The sequence below is a fragment of the Trachypithecus francoisi genome, unplaced genomic scaffold (genome assembly GCF_009764315.1).
Source record: "Trachypithecus francoisi isolate TF-2019V2 unplaced genomic scaffold, Tfra_2.0 Lachesis_group8, whole genome shotgun sequence".
Classification (NCBI taxonomy): Eukaryota; Metazoa; Chordata; class Mammalia; order Primates; family Cercopithecidae; genus Trachypithecus; species Trachypithecus francoisi.
Genome location: NW_022681473.1, coordinates 91,742,573 through 91,758,080, shown reverse-complemented (window position 1 = coordinate 91,758,080; position 15,508 = coordinate 91,742,573). Strand labels below are relative to the sequence as shown.

The window sequence follows — 15,508 nt, the reverse complement described above, 5'->3', positions numbered from 1 at the left end:
CGGTAACCTCAGAGACTGAGATTATTTGGGCTGAGCCTTTACCTCCAGGAACATCGGCTCAAAAAGCTGAGTTAATAGCCTTGGCACAAGCCCTAAAACTAGGCAAAGACCGTAAACTGACAGTATATACTGACAGCCGGTATGCATTTGCCACCGCCCACATACATGGGGCTATATACAGAGAGAGGGGGCTCCTCACAGCTGAAGGAAAAGACATTAAAAATAAAGAAGAAATCTTAAATCTTCTGGCTGCCCTTTGGGAACCCAGAAAGCTGGCTATCATCCACTGTCCAGGACATCAAAAGGCCACTAACCCAGTCACTCGAGGTAACAACCTGGCTGATCAGACTGCAAAAGACGTGGCTAAAACCGCTCCTCAACTGCTGACCCTCCAGCTGCCTGATTCCGGGCCCAGAGAGTTGCCCTTTCACCCAGAATACTCAGAAGAAGACCTCCAGTGGATAAGTAAACTCCCCGGAACACAGGTCAGTAATCAGTGGTGGAAAGATTCTAACAACAATACCATTCTCCCAGACAGGTTGGGGCAGCGAATAATAGCACAAATCCACCGAAGCACTCATCTGGGCCGCGGCGGATGTTAGATTTGATTCAACACACTGGACTAAAAATTAAAAACACCCCTGAAAAAGTAGACGCCACGGTTAAAAACTGTGTAGTATGTCAACTCAATAATGCCAGTCACGGGACCCAGACCACGGGAAAAAGACACAGGGGAGATAGACCTGGTATATATTGGGAAATTGACTTTACTGAAATAAAGCCAGGAAAATATGGATACAAATATTTACTAGTTTTTATAGATACATTCTCAGGATGGGCAGAAGCTTTTCCGACAAAGAAAGAAACTGCACAGATTGTGGCCAAAAAGATCCTAGAAGAAATCCTGCCCAGGTACGGCTTTCCAGTCATGATAGGGTGGGCTAATGGGCCGGCCTTCACCGCAAAGGTAAGTCAGGGACTGGCTTCCATCCTTGGGGCTAATTGGAAACTACATTGTGCTTATCGACCCCAAAGCTCAGGTCAGGTAGAAAGAATGAATAGAACATTAAAAGAGACCCTAACTAAATTGACCATGGAGACTGGTGCTAACTGGGTAGTCCTCCTCCCCTACGCTCTGTTCCGGGCACGTAACTCTCCTTATAAACTAGGACTTACCCCTTATGAAATAATGTATGGCAAACCACCCCCTATCATCCCTAACCTTAAAGACAATCTCCTCAAAGCTGACACAGATAATGGCCTTGAACTTTTGTTCTCCTTACAAGCCCTACAGAGAGTTCATGAGGAAGTCTGGCCCAAGCTAAAAGAACTATATGAAGCTGGGCCTCCACCCATTCCACATCAATACAAACTGTGAGATTGGGTCCGCGTCAAGCGCCACCGACAAGAAACCCTAGAACCCCGGTGGAAAGGACCATTCCAGGTGACCCTGACTATGCCTACGGCCCTCAAAGTGGAAGGCATCGCCGCCTGGATTCATCACACCCACGCCAAGCCTATAGACCCGCTCTCGGACCTTGTTACATCCTCGACGGGAGAGGCAGCAACCTGGACAGTTGACAGGACCAAAGAAAACCCTCTAAAACTTGTTCTACGCCGTCAGCAACCTAAACTGTAACTATGACACCTACCTCCTTTATAACTCTTCTACTCTTATGGATCCCTTGTGGGGAGACCCAGGCGAAGCCGGCAACATCCCCTTTCACTTGGCGTTTCTTCCTGACTGAGAACTGGACCAATTATGCTCAAACAGAACAAAAGGGCTATGTATTAGGCACTGCTGACGGTCCCCCTGGGGGTTGTAACACTCCCATCCATCTAAATTTCACTGATTTTAAACACCAGCCAGGAAAAGCAGCACCCGCAATTTGTTTCCTCTTTGACCAAACACTCTCTTATTGTAATAACTCATGGGTAGAACAAAGTGTCGGCTGTCCATATAGGTCCTGCAAAATCCACACTGTTAAAATCCTAAAAACTTCTGAGTCCCTATCCAGTCAAACGTGGCAGTCACACAATTTCTTTAAAACTACATCAGGCTACACCTGGGTTATCTGGGACCCCTGGGACCCCAGCTGGACTTCCCAGCAAAAAGGGGCTATGTACTCGACTTCAGGAACTACCTGGCCTAGTAGCCAGTCTCTTTCTCTGGCGTTCCCTTGTTCAGATCCAGACCACCCTACACGTGGCTATACAGAACCAGGAAAGGGAATTAAATGTCCAGCTTTCAACTTTAACTCCTACCCGCCCCTTTTCCTGGTTATCCCTATTAAGAGAAGGGTTAGAAATCGCAAATGCCACTGGCCTAGGCAATCTCTCTGCATGCTTCTTCTGCGCGGCTCTAGGGCGACCGCCGTTAACCGCAGTTCCACTTCCAGGCCGGTCTAACGCTTCTCTCAGCCTAAACCCTAACAATAGCTACATACCACCCCCCGATCCCTGATGTCCCCTTGTTCCTAAACCCTGGACAGACACAAGTTTCCTTTTGTTATTCAAATGCAGGCACTACCCTCTGTAATACAACTTCCACTCCCAACTCAACCCTCTTTGCCCCTCCCGGTTCTTTCTTCTGGTGCAATGGGACCCTATATAAGAGCCTTTCCACTCAGGCCACTATAACCCTACTGTGTCTCCCTGTCACGCTAGTCCCCCAACTAACCTCGCGCACCCCTGCAGAATTTTCCAGGTGGGACTCCGCCCCTTTCCCTACACCAAAATGAGCTATATTCCTCCCCCTAGTAGCCGGAGTCTCATTCACCACGTCCTTAGTTGCTGCAGGACTAGCCGGGGGAGCTTTAGGTCACTCCCTTATCAGCACTGCAAAACTCTCTCATCAATTCTTCATAGCTGTGGAAGCTTCCGGGGAATCCCTTGCCTCACTGCAGAGACAATTGACTTCCCTTGCCCAAGTTACTCTACAAAACCGCCGTGCACTAGACCTGTTAACGGCCGAAAAAGGAGGGACCTGTCTTTTCCTCAGAGAAGATTGTTGTTTCTACATAAATGAATCTGGACTCATAGAAACGCAAGTTCAACAGCTACATAAACTCAGCCTAGAATTGCAGAAACAACAATTCACCTCTGCGGCCAACAGCTGGTGGAATTCCTCCATGTACTCCCTTCTAGTGCCCCTCATAGGACCATTCATAAGTATACTTCTCTTACTCACTATAGGACCATGTATAATAAACAGATTAACAAACTTTGTAAAAGAAAGACTCAACACTGTCCAGCTTATGGTCCTGAGAGCCCAGTACCAACCTGTACTCACCGAGACTTCCGAGTCAGACATATAAGACCCAAGATTGGCTCTCAAGGTACTAGAGAGAGGGGGAAATGAGGAGTGGAAAAATACTGAATATCAGAGGTCAGAAAAGTCAGGAAACTCCCCTTAATGCTAAAACAACAAGGTTATCTGGAAAGTCCCTAGCAGGGCAAGTGGCCATTTGTGGTTTGGTCAAAGGGCGGGAACCAATGAACAACTGACTAATGTTTAACTTTAAATGTTAGCCAATTGTAAACCTACAACTGTAAAAATCCCCAGTGACTCTATAACTTGCTGTAACTCGTTTGTGTCTGACTATAAAAGACGGCTGAACACCGAGCTCGGGGTCTCTCCCTAGGATCTGATACCTAGCTGGAGGGAACCGAGTTCGAACTTGAAATAAAGCGATCCCTGCCGCTTGGCTTTGTCTCTGGACTCTGGTGGTTGCTTTTGGGTCATCGCGGGTCTGGGCATTACACTGGAACTAAGCATACATGGAGGTAGATTCAAAGTAGCACATCTGAAAATAAAAGAACTGCCTTGAGCGGCCACCCCAAAGAAATATTTGCAACTTAAGTTTGATCAAATGAATTGCTTTCCAGTAAAAACATAAGACTTTTGCAGAGTCTTCAAAACCTTATATTCACTTTGCTCAGGTTACAATCATATATATATATTAATTTTTGTGGGTTCATAGTAGGTGTATATATTTATGGTATACATTAAATATTTTTATTCAGACATACAATGCACAGTAATCACATTAGGGTAAATGGAATAACCATCATCTCAAGCATTTACCTTTTCTTTGTGTTACAAACAATCCACTTATACTCTTTTACTTATTTTAAAATGTACAATAAATTATATTTTATTTATTGTTGACTGTAGTCACCCTGTTGTGCTATCAAATACTAGATCTTATTCATTCTATTTTTGTACCCATTAACAATCCCCCCTCCATGCCCACTACCCTTCCCAGCCTCTAGAACCACTATTCTACTCTCCAGCTCCATGAATTCAACTGTTTTAAGTTTTAGCTTCCACAAATGAGTGAGAACATGGGAAGTTTGTCTTTCTGTGCCTGGCTTTTTTCTCTTAACACAATGACCTCCAGTTTTATGTTGCTGCAAATGACAGGGTCTCATTCTTATTAATTGGCAAATAAAGAACTAGGTGGAGAAACCCCATCTCTACCAAAACTACAAAATTAGCTGGTCATGGTGGCATATGCCTGTAATCCCAGCTACTAGGGAGGCTGAGGCAGGAGAATTGCTTGAACCCGGGAGGCGGAGGTTGCAGTGAGCCGAGATGGTGCCATTGTACTCCAACCTGTGCAACAAGAGCAAAACTCCATCTCAGAAAAAAAATAAAATAAAAATAAAATAGGGAAATGTGACCTTTTTATTTTTTTGAGAAAGTAGTAAGAATTTATATTGTTAAACAAGAGATTATAATAGAGGATGCAAATAAATTAATTGTTCTGATAATTCTAGCTTCCAAGTGGCTCTATGGAAAGGTCAATTTCTTATGCAGATGAGATACTATCCAAAACAAAAGTGGGTGTTTGAGACAGTGTTAAAGACAATGACTGAAATTGTATACAGTGAGGGGAAATAAAAAGGCAGTTTCCCTATTTCTTTTCCTCAGTAAAGTTATGTGTTATGTAAAGGAATGAGGCTCATTTTGGTGAAAAAATGCTTTCATACAAAAAATTTTGAATTCTTTCACCTCCCGGTGCAGACGTTTCAGGCCCTGACTTGAACAAGGATATCAAAATAAGGTAACACTGGTTTCACATGAGCCTCAAGACTGTATTCTAACTGTACCTACCATCTTACTTTAAGTTACTTTAAAAAAGTTTAACATCCATTTACCAATGCCAATTCAGTGAACTGTATTTTCTCTCTTAGGAAGTCTTCGACCAAATTGGAATTAAATTAATTTCACTTTAAAGAGCAAGAAAGCCTTTGACAGACTAGTGTTTGTTCTGTGGCATAGAAAGAGAAGCATGCCTCCCCCAGCACTGGCCTAAGAGGCCCCACATGAAGAACTGGCTGCAGGACAGTGATCCATTAGGTCTATCAAAAAGCAGGGGGAGTCAAGGTTCAGCCTAGAAAGAGGGGTCCATGCCAAGTGTGGCTTTTACCTGTACCCAGGTTCTAAACAGATATTGGGTCCCCTAACTGGCAAGGCAGGGGCATGGCACATGCAGTCAAGAGGGTCAGAGTCCTCTCAACGAGTCAGTGAATACCTCTATGCCATGATTTGTCAATGCTCATATGGATAGTGGTAAAGGAATCAGGAAGCCTGGGTTTCAGAACAGCACACACATTCTTTACCTAATAAGCAATGATCGAAGTTCTTATCTAGGGTAAATGATGAAAAAATAGGTAATGAGATCCCCCATACATCACTGCTGAGATTATTTAGTCCAACTTTAAAGCAGTACAAAATGGCTTCTTGCACACAACAAGGGCAAGCTTTGCACTAATGTTTCTCAAACACCAATTATGTCTCCAGCGCTAGCCTCAATTTAACAGGTTTTTAAAAATGTACCTTTCCCATGTCACAGCCAAGGTAGAGTCCCTAGAATAGAAAGGGCTCTAGAAGCCAGTGGGTGTGAGCACATTCAAGTCAGGCAGTTTGAGCTTATGGGTCCATGGTGGCTGTTTCTTCCCTTCCATCACTAGGATGTTCATCTTGGGCAGCTTCAAGGTTACTGGATCTTCAGCCATTCAGTTGGCCTGGGCATGGATCAATTCCATTGGAGAAGGCTTCTGGGCTCTTGGTAGGCCTGGGTGGCAAAACTTCCAGAATCATACTTCTGAAGGCATCTTGGTCCAAAGAGGCTCCACTTATCTGACAAGTTTCTGTCCTTATCCCCACTTCCAGAATCCATGGTGCTAGGATTTGGGCCAGGTAAGGCTGTGGAAGAACCAGAGGTGAACCAGCCTCTGGGCTTCTGCTTAGGGGAAGAATGAGGAGTGGTGCTTGGAGTGACTGGGCTGATACAGGCTGCCTCTCTTCTTTTGTTATCTGTCCACTCTGTAGCTTTAGTTTGTGCTATGTTTCTGCCACTGTAAGGTAGTTGGTCTCCTTGGTGGTGAGGCCCCTGTGGGGTGTGTAGCCAGCATCTCTCAGCGCTGCCTGTCACCCAAAATGCTGAAATGCTTTCCTGGGTCTGTTTTGTTATCAGATAATTCAAGATGACATGGGTAGCTTAGCCTTCACCACTGGGACTTTGTCCACACTGTCGATGGCCAATGACAGGGTCATGGCTGGGGAGGATAGGCTGGCCTCATCTTGCTCCACCTTGGTGAGGTACCGCTATTGTGCTCTGGAATAACTGGCTTCCAGGGGACAGTGCCCATTTTTGATAGAGGAAGAGTCATGAGCGCAGGGTCCTTGAGGGCATCATCATAGCTTGATGCCCAACGGTGTATCCTGATGGGCAGGAACGTCTTGCTTAGAGGCCGACTAGCCTCAAGAGCAGGCACTCCTGGTTGTCTTGAAGCCATTGAAAAACTGGGATCCAGGTGCTTTTTCTATCTAGAATTCTGAGCTGCCACCACAGTGAAATGATGTGATGACTAAGCTGATAGATAGATGTTAATGAGAAACATGGTCTAGCTGCTACAAATTAGCAAAACTTCCCAGGAAGTATCCATCCAGAGGTTCTGTTATCCTGCTGCCACCAGGCTGCCTGCAGCCTGGAATTTGGCACTAAAGAGGTTCCGAGGTCCCATGTCTCCTGAGATGATGTGGCGCAGTCTGGACCCAAGCCATGGTGAGAGCAGCAATGACACGGAAGGTCTCCAGCTCCCACCAGACAACACTGCCCCAATGCTACCTATTGTTAAAGGAAAAGATAATGAACAAAGATGATGCAGTTGTTGGAAGTAGAAGATAAGGGCTTGAAAGGAGTTGTTATAACTATGTGCAATGAAGTAAAATAAAATATTAATAGAAAATATCTAAAGTAAAGGAAGATATAGCTTGCATATATATAGAAATAAAGAATAGATATGCTTTTATCTCTATTCTTCATTATCTTATCCTTTATGTATAAAAAAGTATCCATAATTTTGGAAGTAATATCTGAAATTAAAAAATTTATTTCATCATATTAGCAGAATCAAGATGGAAGAGGAAAAGAACGGATAATTTAAAGATGACCAATAGAAAATATCTAATACGTAGAGGTGTTTATAGTATTCTCTGATGGTAGTTTGCATTTCTATGGGATTGGTGGTGATATCCCCTTTATCATTTTTTACTGCGTCTATTTGATTCTTCTCTGTTTTCTTCTTGATTAGTCTTGCTAGCGGTCTATCAATTTGTTGATATTTTCAAAAAACCACCTCCTGGATTCACTGATTTTTTGAAGGGTTTTTTTTTTGTGTGTCTCTATCTCCTTCAGTTCTGTCTGATCTTAGTTATTTCTTGCCTTCTGCTAGCTTTTGAATGTGTTTGCTCTTGCTTCTCTAGTTCTTTTAATTGTGATGTTAGGGTGTCAATTTAAAATCTTTCCTGCTTTCTCTTGTGGGCATTTAGTGCTATAAATTTCCCTCTACACACTGCTTTAAATGTGTCCCAGAGATTCTGTTATGCTGTGTCTTTGTTCTTATTGGTTTCAAAGAACATCTTTATTTCTGCCTTCATTTCATTATGTACCTAGTAGTCATTCAGGAGCAGGTTGTAAATCTAGAAGAAATGGATAAATTCCTGGACACACACACCCTCCAAGACTAAACCAGGAGAAGTTAAATCCCTGAATAGGCCAATAACAGGCTCTGAAATTGAGGCAATAATTAATAGCCTACCAACTAAAAAAAGTCAAGGACCAGATGGATTCTCAGCCAAATTCTACTAGAGGTACAAGGAAGAGCTGGTACCATTTCTTCTGAAACTATTCTAATCAATAGAAAAACAGGGAATCCTCCCTAACTCATTTTATGAGGCAAGCATCATCCTGATACCAAAGCCTGGCAGAGACACAACAACAAAAAAGAGAATTTTAGTCCAATATCCCTGATGAACATCGATGTAAAAATCCTCAATAAAATACTGGCAAACCAAATCCAGCAGCACATCAAAAATCTTATCCACAACGATCAAGTGGGTTTCATCCCTGGGATGCAAGGCTGGTTCAACATACACAAATCAATAAACATAATCCAGCATATAAACAGAACCAAAGACAAAACCCACATGATTATCTGAATAGATGCAGAAAAGGCCTTTGACAAAATTCAACAGCTCTTCATGCTAAAAATCCTCAACAAATTAGGTATTGATGGGACGTATCTCAAAATAATAAGAGCTATTTATGACAAACTCACAGCCAGTATCATACTGAATGGGCAAAAACTAGAAGCATTCCCTTTGAAAACTGGCACATGACAGGGATGCCCTCTCTCACCACTCCTATTCAACATAGTGTTGGAATTTCTGGCCAGGGCAATCAGGCAGGAGAAAGAAATAAAAGGTATGCAATTAAGAAAAGAGGAAATCAAATTGTCCTTGTTTGCAGATGACATGATTGTATATTTAGAAAACCCCATTGCCTCAGCCCAAAATCTCCTTAAGCTGATAAGCAACTTCAGCAAAGTCTCAGGATACAAAATCCATCTGCAAAAATCACAAGTATTCTTATACACCAATAACAGACAAACAGAGAGCCAAATCATGAGTGAACTCCCATTCACAATTGCTTCAAAGAGAATAAAATACCTAGGAATCCAACTTACAAGGGATGTGAAGGACCTCTTCAAGGAGAACTACAAACCACTGCTCAACGAAATAAAAGAGGACACAAACAAATGGAAGAACATTCCATGCTCATGGATAGGAAGAATTGATATCATCAAAATGGCCATACGGCCCAAAATAATTTATAGATTCAATGCCATCCCCATCAAGCTACCAATGACTTTCTTCACAGAATTGGAAAAAAACTACTTTAAATTTCATATGGAACCAAAAAAGAGCCTGTATTGCTGAGACCATCCTAAGCCAAAAGAACAAAGCTGGAGGCATCACACTACCTGACTTCAAACTATACTAGAAGGCTACAGTAACCAAAACAGCATGGTACTGGTATCAAAACAGAGATTCAGACCAATGGAACAGTACAGAGCCCTCAGAAATAATACCACGCATCTACAACCATCTGATCTTTGACAAACCTGACAAAAACAAGCAATGGGGAAAGGATTCCCTATTTAATAAATGTTGCTGGGAAAACTAGCTAACCATAGGTAGGAAGCTGAAACTGGATCCCTTCCTTACACCTTATACGAAAATTAATTCAAGATGGATTAAAGACTTAAACATTAGACCTAAAACCATAAAAACCCTAGAAGAAAACCTAGGCAATACCATTCAGGACATAGGCATGGGCAAGGACTTCATGTCTAAAACACCAAAGGCAATGGCAACAAAAGCCAAAATAGACAAATAGGATCTAATTAAACTAAAGAGCTTCTGCACAGCAAAAGAAACTGTCATCAAATTGAACAGGCAACCTACAGAATGGGAGAAAATTTTTGCAATCTATCTAGCTGACAAAGGGCTAATATCCAGAATCTACAAAGAACTCAAACAAACGTACAAGAAAAAAACAACCCCATCAAAAAGGGGGCAAAGGATATGAATAGACACTTTTCAAAAGAAGACATTTATGCAGCCAACAGATACAAGAACGCTCATCATCACTGGCCATCAGAGAAATGCAAATCAACACCACAATGAGATACCATCTCATACCAGTTAGAATGGCGATCATTAAAAATCAGGAAACAACAGGTGCTGGAGAGGATGTGGAGAAATAGGAACATTTTTACACTGTTGGTGGGACTGTAAACTAGTTCAACCTTGTGGAAGACAGTGTGGCGATTCCTCAAGGATCTAGAACTAGAAATACCGTTTGACCTAGCAATCCCATTATTGGGTATATACCCAAAGGATTATAAATCATGTTAGTATAAAGGCACATGCACACGTATGTTTACTGTGGCACTATTCACCATAGCAAAGACTTGGAACCCACCCAAATGTCCATCAATGATAGACTGGATTCAGAAAATGTGGCACATATACACCATGAAATACTATGCAGCCATAAAAAATGATGAGTTCATGTCCTTTGTAGGGACATGGATGCAGCTGGAAACCATCATTCTTAGCAAACTATCACAAGGTCAAAAACCTAAACACCGCTTGTTCTCACTCATAGGTGGGAATCAAACAATGAGAACACCTGGACACAGGAAGGGGAACATCACACACCGGGGCCTGTTGTGGGGTTGGAGGAGAGGGGAGGGATAGCATTAGGAGATATACCTAATGTAAATGACGAGTTAATGGGTGCAGCACACCAATATGGCACATGTATACATATGTAACAAACCTGCACGCTGTGCACATGTACTCTAGAACTTAAAGTATAATTTAAAATATATATATAATACGAAGAAGAACCAGAAAAGTAAGTTCTAAATAAAGTAAACAAATAACATACATGTATTTATTTGGAGTCTGAGAAAGAGACAAGAGAATGGGCCAGAAAAAGATATTCGAACATATAATCACCCAAATTTTATCCAAATTTAGTTAGGCACAGGTTTTCGGATTCAGGTAACTCTTGCTTGCTTTTGTTCCATCAATTCCACTTCTAGGAATTCATCCTAGAGATTTACCTCTGTATTAGTCTGTTCTCCACTGCTAACAAAGACATACTGGGTAATTTATGAAGAAAAGAAGTTTAATGGATTCACAGTTCCACATGTCTGGGAATCACAATCATAGCAGAAGGCAAAAGAGGAGCAAAGCCACATCTTGCATTGAGGCAGGCAAGAGAGAGCATGTGCAGGAGAACTCCCCCTTTATAAAACCATCAGCTCTTGTGATACTTATTCACTATCATGAGAACAGCACAGGAAAGAAAATAATAACAGCACAGAAAAAAATTATTATTATTATTTCTGGGCTCTCTATTCTGTTCCATTGGTCTGGGTGTCTGTTTTTATGTCAGTACTGTGCTGTGTTGATTACTATAGTTTTAGAGCAGATTTTGAGATCAGGTAATGTGATGCCTCCAGTTTTATTCTTTTTCCTCAGGATTGGTATGATTATTTGGGGTTGTTTTAGTCAGGGTTCTCCAAAGAGACAGAGCTGATAGAATATGTAGAGAGATATATGAAAAAGGATTTATTAGAATTGGCTCACTTGATTTCACAGGTTGAGAAATCTTGCAGACCATCTTTAAGTGGGAGAACCAGGAAAGATAGTAATGTGTCTCAGTCCAAGTCCAAACTGCAGAACCAACAAAGCTGTGGTGTAATTTTCAATCGTGAATGCTGGTGAGCATGAGGGCTACATGTATGAGTCCTGGAGTTCAAAGACCAGACAACCTGGAGTTCTGATGTCCAAGGGCAGGAGAAGAAGGGTGTTCTGTCTCAGGGAGAAAAAGTGAGAATTCTACCTTCCTCTGCCTTTGCTCCATTAGGCCCAAAACTGATTGGATGATGCCCACTCACATTGAGGGTGGATCTTCCCCACTCAGACCACCAACTCACATGGCTAATCTCCTCTGGAAACATCCACACAGACACACCTGGGATAGCCTGATCATCTAATCAAAACCACAACTACCTGGGCTTCCCTTTTAGCAAAAGAGGAATCAGTTCCTCCTGAAACATTAAGAATAATGCCTTACCTGCTATCTGAGTATGCCTTAATCAAGTCAACTCCAAAGTTAACCATCACAGGGTTTTTTGTGGTTCCATGAATGTTTTAGAATTCTTTTTCTTTCTGGGAAAATGTCACTGGAATTTTGATGGAGAGAATCTGTAGATAACTTTGGGTAGTGTAAACATTTTAACAATATTAATTCTTCTAATCTATGAACATAAAGTATCTTTCTATTTATCCACGTCTACTTTCATTCTTCAGTGTTTCATAGTTTTCAGTGTCAAAGTCTTTTGCCTTCTTGGTTAAATTTATTCCTAAGTTTTTTTTTTTTAACTATTGTAAATGGGATTGTTTCCTTGATTTCATTTTTGGATAGCTTTTTAAAAATATAAATGCAATTGACTATTGTATATTGATTTTTGTATCCTGCAACTTTACTGTATTGTTTATTAGGTCTAGCAGTTTTTTTTGGTGGAGTCATTAATATTTTCTAACTATAAGATTATGTCATCTACAAACAGGGACAATTTAACTTTTATAAGATTTAACTTTTTGAGATTTGTAAACTGCTTTTTCTTTATTGAGATGGTCATATGGTTTTTGTTCTTTATTCTGTTAATGTGGTGTATGACATTTATGGATTTGTACATGTTGACCCATCCTACATTCCAGGGAAAAATGCCACTTGATCATGGTATACCATCCTTTTAATGTATTGTTGAATTCAGTTTGCTAGCATGTTGTTGAGGATTTTTGCATCAATATTCATTGAGGATATTATAATTTTCTTTTCTTGTAATGCCTTTGTCTGGCTTTGGAACCAGGGTAATGTTGGCCTCATAAAATGAGCTTAGAAGTATTTCCCCTGCTTCAGTTTTTTGAAGTAATTTGAGAAGGATTGGTACTAATTGTTCTTTAAACGTTTGGTAGAATTCACCAGTGAAGACATCAGGTCCTGGGCTTTTGTTTGAAAACGATTTTGGTTACTGATTCAATCTTCCTACTTGTGATTGGTTTGTTCAGATACTCTATTTCTTCATAGTTTAGTCGTGGTTGATTGTAAGTTTCTAGGAATTTATTTCTTCTAAACTATCCAATTTGTCGGTGTATAGTTATTTGCAATAGTCTCTTAAGATTCTTTGTATTTCTGTATAAGTTGTAATGTTCTCCTTTTCATTTCTGATTTTAGAGTCTTCTTTCATTTTTTTATTAGCCTAGATAAAGGTTTATCAACTTTAGCTTTTCAAAAGGCCCACTCTTAATTTTGTTGCTCTTTTATATTGCTTTCCGAGTCTCTGTTTTATTTATTTCTTCTCTGATCTTTGTTATTTCCTTCCTTCTACTAGCTCTGGACTTAGATTGTTCTCTTTTTTTCTAGTTTTTTTTGAGAAATGATGTTAGGTTGTTTATTTGAGGTTTTTCTTCTTTTTTTTTTTCTTTTTTATTTATTTATTTTTATTATACTTCAAGTTCTAGGGTACATGTGCATAACATGCAGGTTTGTTACATATGTATACTTGTGCCATGTTGGTGTGCTGCACCCATCAACTCGTCAGCACCCATCAATTCATCATTTATATCATGTATAACTCCCCAATGCAATCCCTCCCCCCTCCCCCCTCCCCATGATAGGCCCCAGTGTGTGATGTTCCCCGTCCCGAGTCCAAGTGATCTAAATGTAGGTGTTTATTGCTACAAACTTTTCTCTTAGAATTGCCTTTGCTGCTTCCCATAATTGAGTAAGTTGTGTTTACATATCATTGTCTCAATATATTCTTTTATTTTCCCTTTGATTTTTCTGGGATCCATTGGTTGTTCAGAAGCATGTTTTTTAATTTCCAAATACTTGTGAATTTTCCAGTCTTCTTCCTGTTATTTATTTCTAGTTTTATGAAATTGTGGCCAAAAAAGATACTTGATATGATTTTAATCTTCTTAAATGTGTTGATTATATGCTTTAAAAGGCTCACCTATATCTTTCTTTAGTAGGTTTTACAACTTCTTGAATTATCTTTGACTTATTAATGCATGCCATTTTTGACAAAAGTACGAGATAGAAAATCTCTTATCCAGTTTGATTTATTCCATGTTCCTTCATATCTCCCATTGACTTAAGATGTGCTCTTTATCATACCACAAAATATTTTGTATCCTTTATTACATTCTTTATATATTTGTAGTTTGTGAGTACTAATTTATATTATTTATTGTGTTTTTATTAAATCTTTTGATATTTTTTAGACCCAAGTTTCTTTCATTTATTTTCTTTTTTGGATTTTTCTTTTAGATATTTATTTTTAGAAATGTGAAAAAATAAACAGTAGAGAAAAACCTGTCCTTAGCCAGGAAGACATAAGTAATGAAACTACTATATTCTAACTAAATGTATAAATTTAATAGAAGTATAATGAAACTATCAATAAAATGTATTATATAATTTGATACAGACCTTTGATTATTTTTCAATTAGGTCTTAGTGAAGATTTAGAATTTTCTTTTCATAGGTTTTACAATTCTCTGTTAAATATATTTCTACTTTATATTTTATGGCTTTTATTATATTTTGGCTAGCTATTGCTAATATAAGGGAAAAGTACTGAATTTTTAATATTTACTTTTATTATCTGATACTGTACCAAACACATTTCTTACTTTTGAATCTAACTATTTTTCGTTAAAAATCTTGAATTTTTTATAGTAGACTATTAGAGAACGTGTAAAGTAATAGATTTATGTTCTTATTTCAAACTTTTTCATCTCATTTTTTATCACGTTTTATTTTACTTATGGTTGAAGTTCTTAGCTATGTAAAATAGTAATGATAATGACAAACATCTTTGGTGTTTCTCCATGTTGTTTTTATCTAAAATAGTTTTCTTCACCATGTTAAAAATTTGTCTGTTACTCTTAGTTTACGAAGCTTTTTCTTATTTTCTTTTACCAAATGAAGAATAGATATTAAATATTATCAACTTTTTGGATCCATGGAGATGATTAGTTTTTGAATTTTAGACTTTTTCTTAAAGGACCTTAGTGTTCATTTAATTTTCCATAAATATATTAATTTCCTTTGTAGTATATGTGGAAAATTGAGGTCCAGGTTGTATTTGAACATGTCCAGTGAAAAAAAAAATGAAAACAAAACAAGACAAAAACCAGCAGAAACAAAATAAAACAAAAAACCAAAAGCAGCTCAGTCCATTCTTGATATGTCTTCATTTACTAAACTTGGGTGACATTGATCTATAAATCAACAATCTTTTCAATGGTCTTCTAACTATTTATGAATCACTCCTTTGTTACCCAGTTCTTATTTTTCAATTGCGCTGACAAACATATCACACAATTGTTCTCTAAGTGAAACCATATTAATCACAAGTCCTTACAAAATAAGCATATGATAATGTCAGAATTTTGGACAACATCTATGTCAAGCTCAAATTAGAGCAAAAATGAAATTAGCAATCCATAGAGTCTTCTATTTGTTTCCGATGATTAATAACATTTTAGCTGCAAGAGAGATAC

At 39.3% G+C, this 15,508-nt stretch overlaps 1 pseudogene; it reads right to left on the bottom strand.

Moving 5' to 3' along the window:
• Positions 1-5,892: 5,892 nt before the first annotated feature.
• Positions 5,893-6,846, bottom strand: LOC117079927 (annotated as a pseudogene).
• Positions 6,847-15,508: the final 8,662 nt, after the last annotated feature.